The sequence below is a fragment of the Colossoma macropomum genome, unplaced genomic scaffold (genome assembly GCF_904425465.1).
Source record: "Colossoma macropomum unplaced genomic scaffold, Colossoma_macropomum, whole genome shotgun sequence".
Lineage (NCBI taxonomy): Eukaryota > Metazoa > Chordata > Actinopteri > Characiformes > Serrasalmidae > Colossoma > Colossoma macropomum.
This window is the reverse complement of record NW_023494808.1, coordinates 11,223,402-11,233,475: the sequence shown is the minus strand read 5'-3', so window position 1 is coordinate 11,233,475 and position 10,074 is coordinate 11,223,402. Positions and strand designations below refer to the sequence as shown.

Here is a 10,074-nt window from a genome sequence, read left to right as displayed (position 1 = left end):
AAACACTCTGAATGACTGTTTACATCTTAATGATTGAATTATGGAGAAAATTTGAAAAATGTAGGAATTCCCTTTCAACTAAACATTACAGCACAGTGCCTTATAAAGATGTATTCTGAATGTATAAGCTCAGGTCAGGGCCTGTTCGGCTCGAGGCTGCTTAATGGAGCGTGATGTCTTTGTATGATGTGTTTATTAAAGAATGCCGAACAGTCTAATCATCACTCAGCTGCGCTCTGATCACTGCAAACTACAGGCCACATCTGGACACTGAACATTTGCTTGTTCATTTATTTATTCATTCCTCTATTTATTAGAACGTTTAAATGAAAGTTTATATCGTCTTGATTAGTCGTATAAAAGTCTCTCTAACTGTGATCGAATCTAAGTTTATGAACTGACCTCGCTGTTTTTTTCACGGTGAATTGTCGCCCTCTTCTGTCTAACTGAAGTACTGCAGGTGAACGCCCGCTCGCTGTCAGACCGAAGGCAGTGCCGCAGCGCCACCGTGTGGCACTTTTTTGAAAACACAATAGAAAACACAGTATTGACCTTATGGAGCATGATGGAGCGCGCTGGACAGAGTTTCTGACCGCTCTGCACTGGCCGTGTGACCGGACCTACTTCACACTGCATTTTTTAAGAAACGTTAAGGATGAGTATCGAATTTAATTTATAAATACATAAATAAAGAAAATAAACTTTTTAATGCATTTATTATCATTAATTACCATTATTTATATTTAATAAACTGACACATATATACTACCACTACTATATATACCATATATATACAGTAGTGTTAGTAGTGTTGATAATAATAATAATAATAATAATAATAATAATAATATCCAGTCGAATTAATACATAAATAATTAATCTATAGGTACACAGCCAATTAACTAAATAAAAAAATATTTTTATTATTGTGCAGCTTAATATTTAGCCAGTCAAATAAATAAATATATAAATAAATAAATACATAAATAAATAAATAAAATGTGGTCAGATGACTCAATAAACATTAAACAATTAAAAGAATTTAAATACTAATTATTATTATTATTATTATTATTATATTTTTAAAAACAGTATCTTGTAGCAAATCTTATTATCTTAACTTATTTATGTATATTTTTATATTTATTTATATTATTTATTTTTAAACATGGCCATAAACAGAAGGCAACCGTCATAAAAGTCCCCCTGAGAGCGCCGCTCGTTAATAAGCCGAGTAAAGTGTGTGAAAGTGTGGTTATTGTTTTCCTCTGCGGTGTGGAGCGGCACAGTGACGTCACTGCCCCCCCCCCCTCCGGCGGAGAGAGATTTCCACTCCGAGCCGCTATTTTAGTACCTCAAAGCTCCTTACCGGCGAGGAGCGGCCGAGTGGCGGCGCTGCAGGAGCGGCAGGGGGAGTCCGGGGGGTAACAGAACGCTACGGTGGGCACACTCGGCTGTGGATTCGCGCGCTGCACCGCCCTGCGTCTTTCTGCACGCTCCGCTCGAGATCCCCAACACCTCCCCCCCACCCCCCGTTACAGGGGAGAGAGAGAGAGAGAGAGAGAGAGAGAGAGAACAGAAGGAGGGATAAGGAACAATGCTGACGCTTCTAACCGCGATGTACCTGGTTGTCCGGGCGGCTTCAGCGCAGGTAAGACCACCACAGACATGCTCTGCTCTATACAATCATACATATTATCATCAGCAGCCCCCCAATTCCACCAGCACATACCTACACCCCTGTTCTCAGAGCACGCGGCGCTGCGCTCGGGCTGGATGGGCTGCTTTTTCTGCGTGTACTGGGAATCTGATCTCGCCCCCTCATCTATAATGTACGATAAGCCGAAAAGGTTCAGAGACCCTCATTCACTTATTTATAGATGTATTGACTGGTGTTTCAGCACCGCGGACAGCGGCAGCTCCGCTTGGGAATGCAGCGTTTTATTGGGCTTCTAATTCTGCACCAATTCTGCACCTCCCTCCCTCCTTCACTCTCTCCCTCCCTCCTTCACTCTCTCCCTCCCTCCTTCACTCCCTCACTGCCTCTCCTCTCTCAATAGCACGCGGTTATGTAATGATAAACCTGCCATGAAACTGATCTCCTCTCTAACTGCTCAGAACAGACGGATCTGCAAACATCACTGTCAGTTCAGGGGAACATTCAACCTAAAATGGTGCTGCTGTCAGAACAAAACCTCGTATCTCCAAAATCACAACTTTACAGGAGAAGGAAAAAAACCTTCTCTACTTTCAATGTAAGTCAATGGAACCAGACTTTTTTCTGTGTCGTTTTTGGCCATTTCTTTTGGTCCATTCATCATGAAATTTATAGACAATATAAAGGGCAACAGGCATCTTCAAATTAGGCCAAAAATGGAGATACGAGGTTCCCGACAGCAGCAATGTGGTGCTCTGCTTTGTGATGAGTAAAACACAATTCTAGTAGTCAAAGGAATTTCTCTTGGTGCAGGTGAAGCGACACCGATCAGCCATAACATTAAAACCACCTGTTTCTGCACTCGTTTACAATTTTATCAGCTCCACTTACCATACAGGTCCATCTCTGCAAACATTGTTAGGACCCCCACAGGACCACCACAGAGCAGGTATTATTTGGGTGGTGGATCATTCTCAGCACTACAGTGACACTGATGCGGTGGTGGTATGTTAGTGTGTGTTGTGCTGGTGCGAGTGGATCAGCCACAGCAGTGCTGCTGGAGTTTTGAAACACTGTGTCCACTCACTGTCCACTCTATTAGACACTCCTACCTTGTCAGTCCACCTTGTAGATGTAAAGTCAGAGACGATAGCTCATCTGCTGCTGCACAGTTTGTGTTGGTCATCCTCTAGTCCTTCATCAGTGGTCACAGGACGCTGCCCACAGGACGCTGTTGGCTGGATGTGTTTGGTTGGTGGACTATTCTCAGTCCAGCAGTGACACTGAGATGTTTAAAAACTCCAGCAGCACTGCTGTGTCTGATCCACTCAGACCAGCGCAACACACACTAACACACCACCACCACGTCAGTGTCACTGCAGTGCTGAGAATGATCCACCACCCAAATAGTACCTGTTCTGTGAGGGTTCATGGGGGTCTTGACCACTGAAGAACAGGGTAAAAGGGGGCTAACAAAGTATGCAGAGAAACAGATGGACTACAGTCTGTAATTGTAGAACTACAAAGTGCACCTATATAGTAAGTGGAGCTGATAAAATGGACAATAAGTGTAGAAACAAGGAGGTGGTCATAATGTTATGGCTGACTGGTGTAAATATACCGTGAAAAAGTTTTAAGCACCTGAGAAAATTTTATTTAAAAAGCTAATTATCTGGGCAGTGAGTGTTTATTTGATCATAAACACAACAGTAAGTGATTTTATGTACGTCAATCTGTTTCCAAACCTGCACTCGAGGAAGCCCAGTATTACTAGTAGTTATTATACAATACCTGGTTCATCCAGTGAATGGATCATTAAGTTATATCAGGTGTGCTGCTTATGGAATTTAATAAACCCAAGCCAGTCCAGGTGAAATCTGGAACCAAACTTTGTTCTTCAACTTAGCTAAAAAGATATCAAATACTCTAAAAAATAGATAAATTCTTGCTATATACATGTATACATATACATATATAGACTGTATATGTATCTACAGTGCTGTGCAAAAGTCAGAGATCAACCTCCGTTTACAAAACAGCCAGAAAGAACATTTTTCAGATTCAGAAAACGTATTTAACAGAAATTTACGCAGAAGCCTCAACAACAAAATAGAATTATTTCTGTACTTATTGTGTCCACTTTTTACTTTTATTACAACTTTCATTCTTTTCAGGAGATTCACTTTCAGTTTTTCAGAGAAATCTGCAGGGATATTTTTCACACCTCCAAAGTTCAGTCTTAGAAGTTCCAAACAATCCCAAACACATTCAGTGATGTTGAGGTCTGGACTCTGGGGTGGTCAGTCTATTGTTCTGAGAAACACCAGCAGCTTCTTTGTTTGATTTGCAAATGTTCTTCTTTTTGCCTATTTCTTCTTGACAAAGGAAAACAAGTGAATAAACAGTTTCCAAAACTGGAATTCAAAAAATGTATGAAAGCTACAGAGAAAATGGGCCTCCTAAAACCACCCGCAACACCTGTTAGACACCAAAACTGTCCCCATCAGATAAACAGCACTTAAAGCTCTACTCTTGATTCAGATCTGAAATCCACAGGAGTTTCTGTCCATCCTTCACTCAGCACTATGAGTCTGAAAGGATGTGTAGCTGTTAAAAAGCTCTTACTGAGAAAAGGAAATAGAAAACAACACAGAAGCTTGAGATCTGAGATGTGGCATATGATTTTGTAGTTGGGATTAACTGGATCATCAGAAGCAGAAAATGCAACCAACTTGTAAGACTGAGCCTGGAAAGTGTCCTTGCAAGTCTCTTGCTCACATGGGTCAGCTTTTCTACTGACCATACCCTCTATGTGTATGTGTTAAGCACACTGGTCATAGTACATCTGCCCGAATGGACTTAAAGAGCTGTCTGATGTCCAGATCATTTGGGCTTAAGCTGACTGCACCTGACCGAGAATACACTTTGGCACTGGACCATGAGCCATGGACTCTATCCAAACCAGATCTAGTAAAATGGAGTGGATAAGCAGACACGTAGGGCCAGTGCAACAGCATTCCTCTGCATGCTTCCCTTACATCACACCATCACACTAACAGCTGCAGGTGGCAACACATTAAAGGGCTCATATCATGGAAAATCAAACATTTTTCTCACTTTTAAAGAGTTTGAGTATGTATACATTTTAACGTTTCAAATCACAGCGTTCACTCTTCAGTCAATACTATCAATATATGGACACTAAGCTGCAAAAAGAAGCTGTTTTGAATTTGTTGTTTGTATGATGTTACGAACACTAATGCATTCCCCTGTACGGGCCACTGACTTGTTAAGAAGGGGATGTAGCTCAGTGGTAGAGCGCTTTCTTTGCATTTAGGAGGTCCTGGGTTCAATCCCCAGCATCTCCAATGAGGCACAGTTATGGGGGCAGTCATGGGCTGGAGGTTAGGGAACCAGCCCTGTGACCGGAAGGTCGCTGGCTTGAACCCCTGAGCTGACAGTATGTGACTGCAGAGCCCTTGAGCAAGGCACCTAATCCCCCAACTGCTCCCCAGGCACTGCGGATAGGGCTGCTCACTGCCCCCAAGTGTGTGTGTGTTCACTAGTGTGTATGTGGTGTTTCACTGCATGGATGGGTTAAATGCGGAGGTGAAATTTCCCCGTTGTGGGACTAATAAGGATCACTTAATCTTAATTTATATACACTGATAGCCAAAACATTATGAAGTGAATAACACTGATTATGAAAACTAATAGTTCCGGTCCTAAAATCTGATTGGCTGAGCCACGTTAGAAGCCGCTGTAAAATCCACTACATACGTGCACCTATGACCACATAACAACAACTGAACTCTGTATAACTGCGCCACGGCACAAAAAATCCTTGTGCTGTTAATGGAATAATCTTTGACTGTGATGCTGCTTGCAGGAACCACCGAGTGCACTGATGAAGTAAGAACCCGTTTTTTGTTTAGCTAACAGGCTAAAAGACAGCAAACAGCCTAAAAACTCTATCATTAATATCACAGGCTTGAATTTAAATACTTATGATATGATTCACTGTAACAGGGCAGTATAAAACACTTAAGAATGTGACTTGAATGATTTAAAGGCTTCAAATGTCTGTGTATCAGTCAGACGGCCCGTGAATCTCAAACGGCTCTGTACTCCCTAAACAGTGCACTAGCTATGGAAGTGTAGAAATTCTAGTCTCTACAGCCAAATAGTGCATCATTTATCAATGTTGCTGAATCCCAAATAACTTTTAGCTGTATTATTCACTGTTAGGGTGCAGGATCCAGTATTTAAATTCTTACGTAGTGCACTATGTAGGGAGCAGGGAGCCTTTTGAGATTCAGATACAGCGCGAGAAGAGGGGCGCCGCTGGATTGGTGCTAAATACGACTCGGTGGTAATTTGGTGACCAAAAAGTACTTATAAAGCTAAGGTTTTTGCATTAAACAGTGTTGTGTTATCATATGTTCATTGTTATACAACAAAAAGTTAAAAAGTTCATGAAATGACTGCAAAATGCAGCTGTGGGTGACCCAACATACTTCTCCTTGTTCAGCGGTCTATGGTTGTTTGGCAACGACACCATTTGCTAAAGGAACTACATTTCTTTGCAGAATACTTGTTTATGTTGATTATTTTAATAATAATTTACAGCTCTTTTGGCGGCACACAGAGAACCAACAGCATATTAAGCAAGTGGCTCAGTGGTGTAAACAGGCCTATTCAGCCTACACCAGTTTAGCTCTGCCCATTCATGCTGGTGTTATTAAGAGTGTGTCAGCCCAGACTGCTTTCTGAATGAGGCATAATACAGGGCACAGAATTAGAGCAGTCATTTACATATACCAGTCTCAGAGGCACAGTAACAAAAATAAAACTGTTTGAGTCTAAGGGATAAAGAGAGGTTGGAAAATGGTCGTGTAAAAATGAATTATGCATATTTTATAACTGGTACATAAAACCACGCAAACATTATAAGACCTCAGGGGGGGAAATTAGAAGGCAAATGTAGGATTTGAGCCCGTTTAATGTTCAAACTCTGAATGAACAAACTTGAATTTCTAGAAGGCCAAAACCTTTTGTCCACAGTCATGACTGTTTTTGGCTCATAAACATTGTAAGTAGGTCTCAGGGAAAAAAATATCCTTATGCAAGTGGATTGCCTTTTATCTAATCTCCTCAAAAATATCTCCTGAAAAATGAATAACCTGTACTTAATTACTGTTTTGAATGGAAATTAAGTAAATGAAGGGTGGTCTTGACTTTTGCAGAGTACTATATATCATGTCCACAGGTTATTGTGTAGGGTAGTCATATCCACACTAGCTTTAGTGTGTGTATGTTGCTGATTTGTGTATATGTCTTGTATCTCTATTGTTGGAAATTGTAAGCTGATCTTGGGTTTGAGACAGACAGTATAATTATTATCATTATTTGTTTCCTTTGTTCATCTGAGAGGGAAGAAAGCGGAAAGCGTAGAAATACATAACATTCAAACATGGCTGGAGCAGAGCAATACAATCACATGCATTCTGTTTCTTACCACATGATTAAAATAATAGTACAACCTTGTAATTCAGAGGATCATATTAAAACATCATATTAGATCATATTAGAACATATTAAAAAAAACGTTTAAAAACAAAAAAGTTTAAAACATTTTTTTGTTTACCACAAGACACAATAGCAGGGATTGTCACAGACAAAACCAGCTTAGACCTGTAGTTCCTACTATGGGCATGGCGCACTCATCCTATGCAGGTTAGTCTCAGTGAGCTAATGGGTTAGCCATGCAAACTTTGCAAAGTATTATTATTTTGAACATAATGTATAAACAAATTCTGAAAAATTGCTTTGTTTGGCTATAAACTTGGTGTAAAGCCATGGTGTAGTTTTTGTTGTTGTTAGCTGTGTAGTCTTTAGCATGCCAACTAGCCAGCTAGCAGAGTAAAGGCATGACAATGTATCAGCAGTCACAGATAAAGATGGAGCAGTTTGCAAAATAAAGCCCAGCAAATCAAACATGCTTTTGAAATGTAAAGCATTTTAAAGTACAACCCCATTTCCATAAAAGTTGGGACGCTGTGCAGAATGTAAATAAAACTCAATGATGTGCAAATGAAGTAAACCATATTTCTAAAGGAAAATACTACAAAGACAACATATCAAATGTTGAAACTTTTTTTGTTTTTTTGAAAAATATATGCCCATTTTGAATTTAATGCCAACAACACATTCCAAAAAAGTTGGGACGGGGGCCTGTTTATCACTGTGTTTCATCACCTCTTCTTTTAACAACACTCTGTAAGTGTTTGGGAACAGAGGAGACACTGCTGTAGTTTTGAAAGTGAAATGTTTTCCCATTCTTGTTTGATGTAGGATTTCAGCTGCCCAACAGTTCAAGGTCTCTTTTGTTGTGTCTTCCCTAACGGCTAAAGACGTCGTCTGGATGGCAGCATATGTTGCCAAAACATGTATATATCGTTCAGCATTAATGGTGCCTTCATAGATGTGCACACCACTGTTGACGTGCACTAATGCCCCCCCATATCATCATGAATACTGGCTTTTAAACTGTGCACTGATAACAAGCTGGGTGGTCTATAGCCCAGAGGATGCAGTGTCCATGGTTTCCAAAAACAATTTAAAATGTTGATTTGTCGGACCACAGGACACTTTTCCACTTCGCCTTAGTCCATTTTAAAGGAGCTCGGGCCCAGAGAAGGCGGCGGGGTTTCTGAATCTTGTTTATATACAGTTCCTTCTTTGTGTTTGAGTTTTAACTTGCATTTGTGAATGCAGTGATGGACTGTTTTCACAGACAGTGGTTTTCAGAAGTGTTCCTGAGCCCATACAATGATTTCCACTGTTTTTAATGCAGTGCTGTCTGAGGGCCCAAAACTTATTGCCAGCAAATACTGGTTTTTGGCCTTGTCCCTTGCATAGAGAGATTTCTCCAGTTTCTCTAAATCTTTTAAAGACATTATGTACCATAAATGATAAAATCCCCAAGTTCTTTGCTATTTTACACTGAGAAACGTTATTCTTGAATTATTACACTGTTTGATCGTGCAGTCTTTCACAGAGTGGTGAACCGCTCCTCATCTTTACTTCTGAAAGACTGAGCCTCTCTGAGATGCTCTTTTATACCCAATCATGTTACTGACCTGTTGCCAATTAACCACCAGGTGTTTTTTTAGCATTACACAAATTTACCAGCCTATTGTTACCCCTGTCCCAACTTTTTTGAAATGTGTTGTTGGCATCAAATTCAAAATGGACATATATTTTTCAAAAAACAACAAAATTTCAACATTTGATATGTTGTCTTTGTACTATTTTCAATGAAATATAGGGTTTAAATGATTTGCGCATCATTGCATTTTGTTTTTATGTACATTTTGCACAGCATCCCAGCATTCCCATTTTGGGAATGGGGTTGTAGTCTACCATAGCTTATAAACCATTATTTTAGGGTTTGAAAAGGGAACTGCGTCAGATTTCTGGGCAAGTTCTGCTGCTGAAGTCGACACTTGATCCCTGTGAGGACCCACCTAACAAACCTCACTCAGCTAAAATGGAACAGCCTTTAAAGGAATAGCAAAAAATCAAATGAACATGGTTTATAACTTACTCCACATGCAGTTGATAAGCCAGGACATTGATTGATATCCGACATGTGCTTCTTTAGTTTACAGTGTTGCTAACAAACACTGGACTCCAACTCATGCCACCAACTCATCTCTGTAAACACCCAAAAAATGTCTCAACCCGCTGAAAAAAAAGCTTCCAGATGTACTGTTTTGTGCAGACAAATCAATGTGGTTAAGAAGATGATATGACTTACTTTAGTCTGTCAGAAACAAAAATAAACTTCTCCGCACAGGCGAATGGTGGGGCAGCCATTGTGATTACCACTTTTACCTCACAACAATATGTGGTTTCTTTCTGTGTAAGACAACTAAATATGGGGCTATGTATATGCATAACACAGACCTTGGGTAAGGTAACTTGGCAGAGAAGCTAAGTGTACTCGGAAAATCAAAACAATGTCAGATTACGATTTTGACGAAGAAGTGCCATGGCTGGATTCTGGACCCACCAGTGACTCACCAGACATACCTGCGACTACACATACGAATTTGGTGGTGTACCTGGGGCAAAGTGATGCCAACCAAGGCTGAGTGTCTCTGCTGTGGGGAATGAGAGCTGTTGATACCAGCACTTAAACAAACTGGCATTGAAGGCGGTAAAAAAGGTGTGACAAAGAAAAAGTAAACAAAGCTTACTTCAAATTCACTTCTCAACCATTGACTTTGAACAACTGCAGATTTTAGAATATCCCTTTTGCAGCATTCCTTGTAATGGTCAGGTGAAAAAATTATCATTGCAGACATTTTGCACAAGAGCCTACGCTTACTGAATTGCCACTGTTGCTAGTT

General features: G+C 40.3%; 1 non-coding gene across 1 annotated transcript; it reads left to right on the top strand.

Moving 5' to 3' along the window:
- Window positions 1-4,953: 4,953 nt before the first annotated feature.
- On the top strand, window positions 4,954-5,025 carry trnaa-ugc. The gene has a single exon. It is a non-coding gene; the product is annotated as a tRNA-Ala (tRNA).
- Window positions 5,026-10,074: the final 5,049 nt, after the last annotated feature.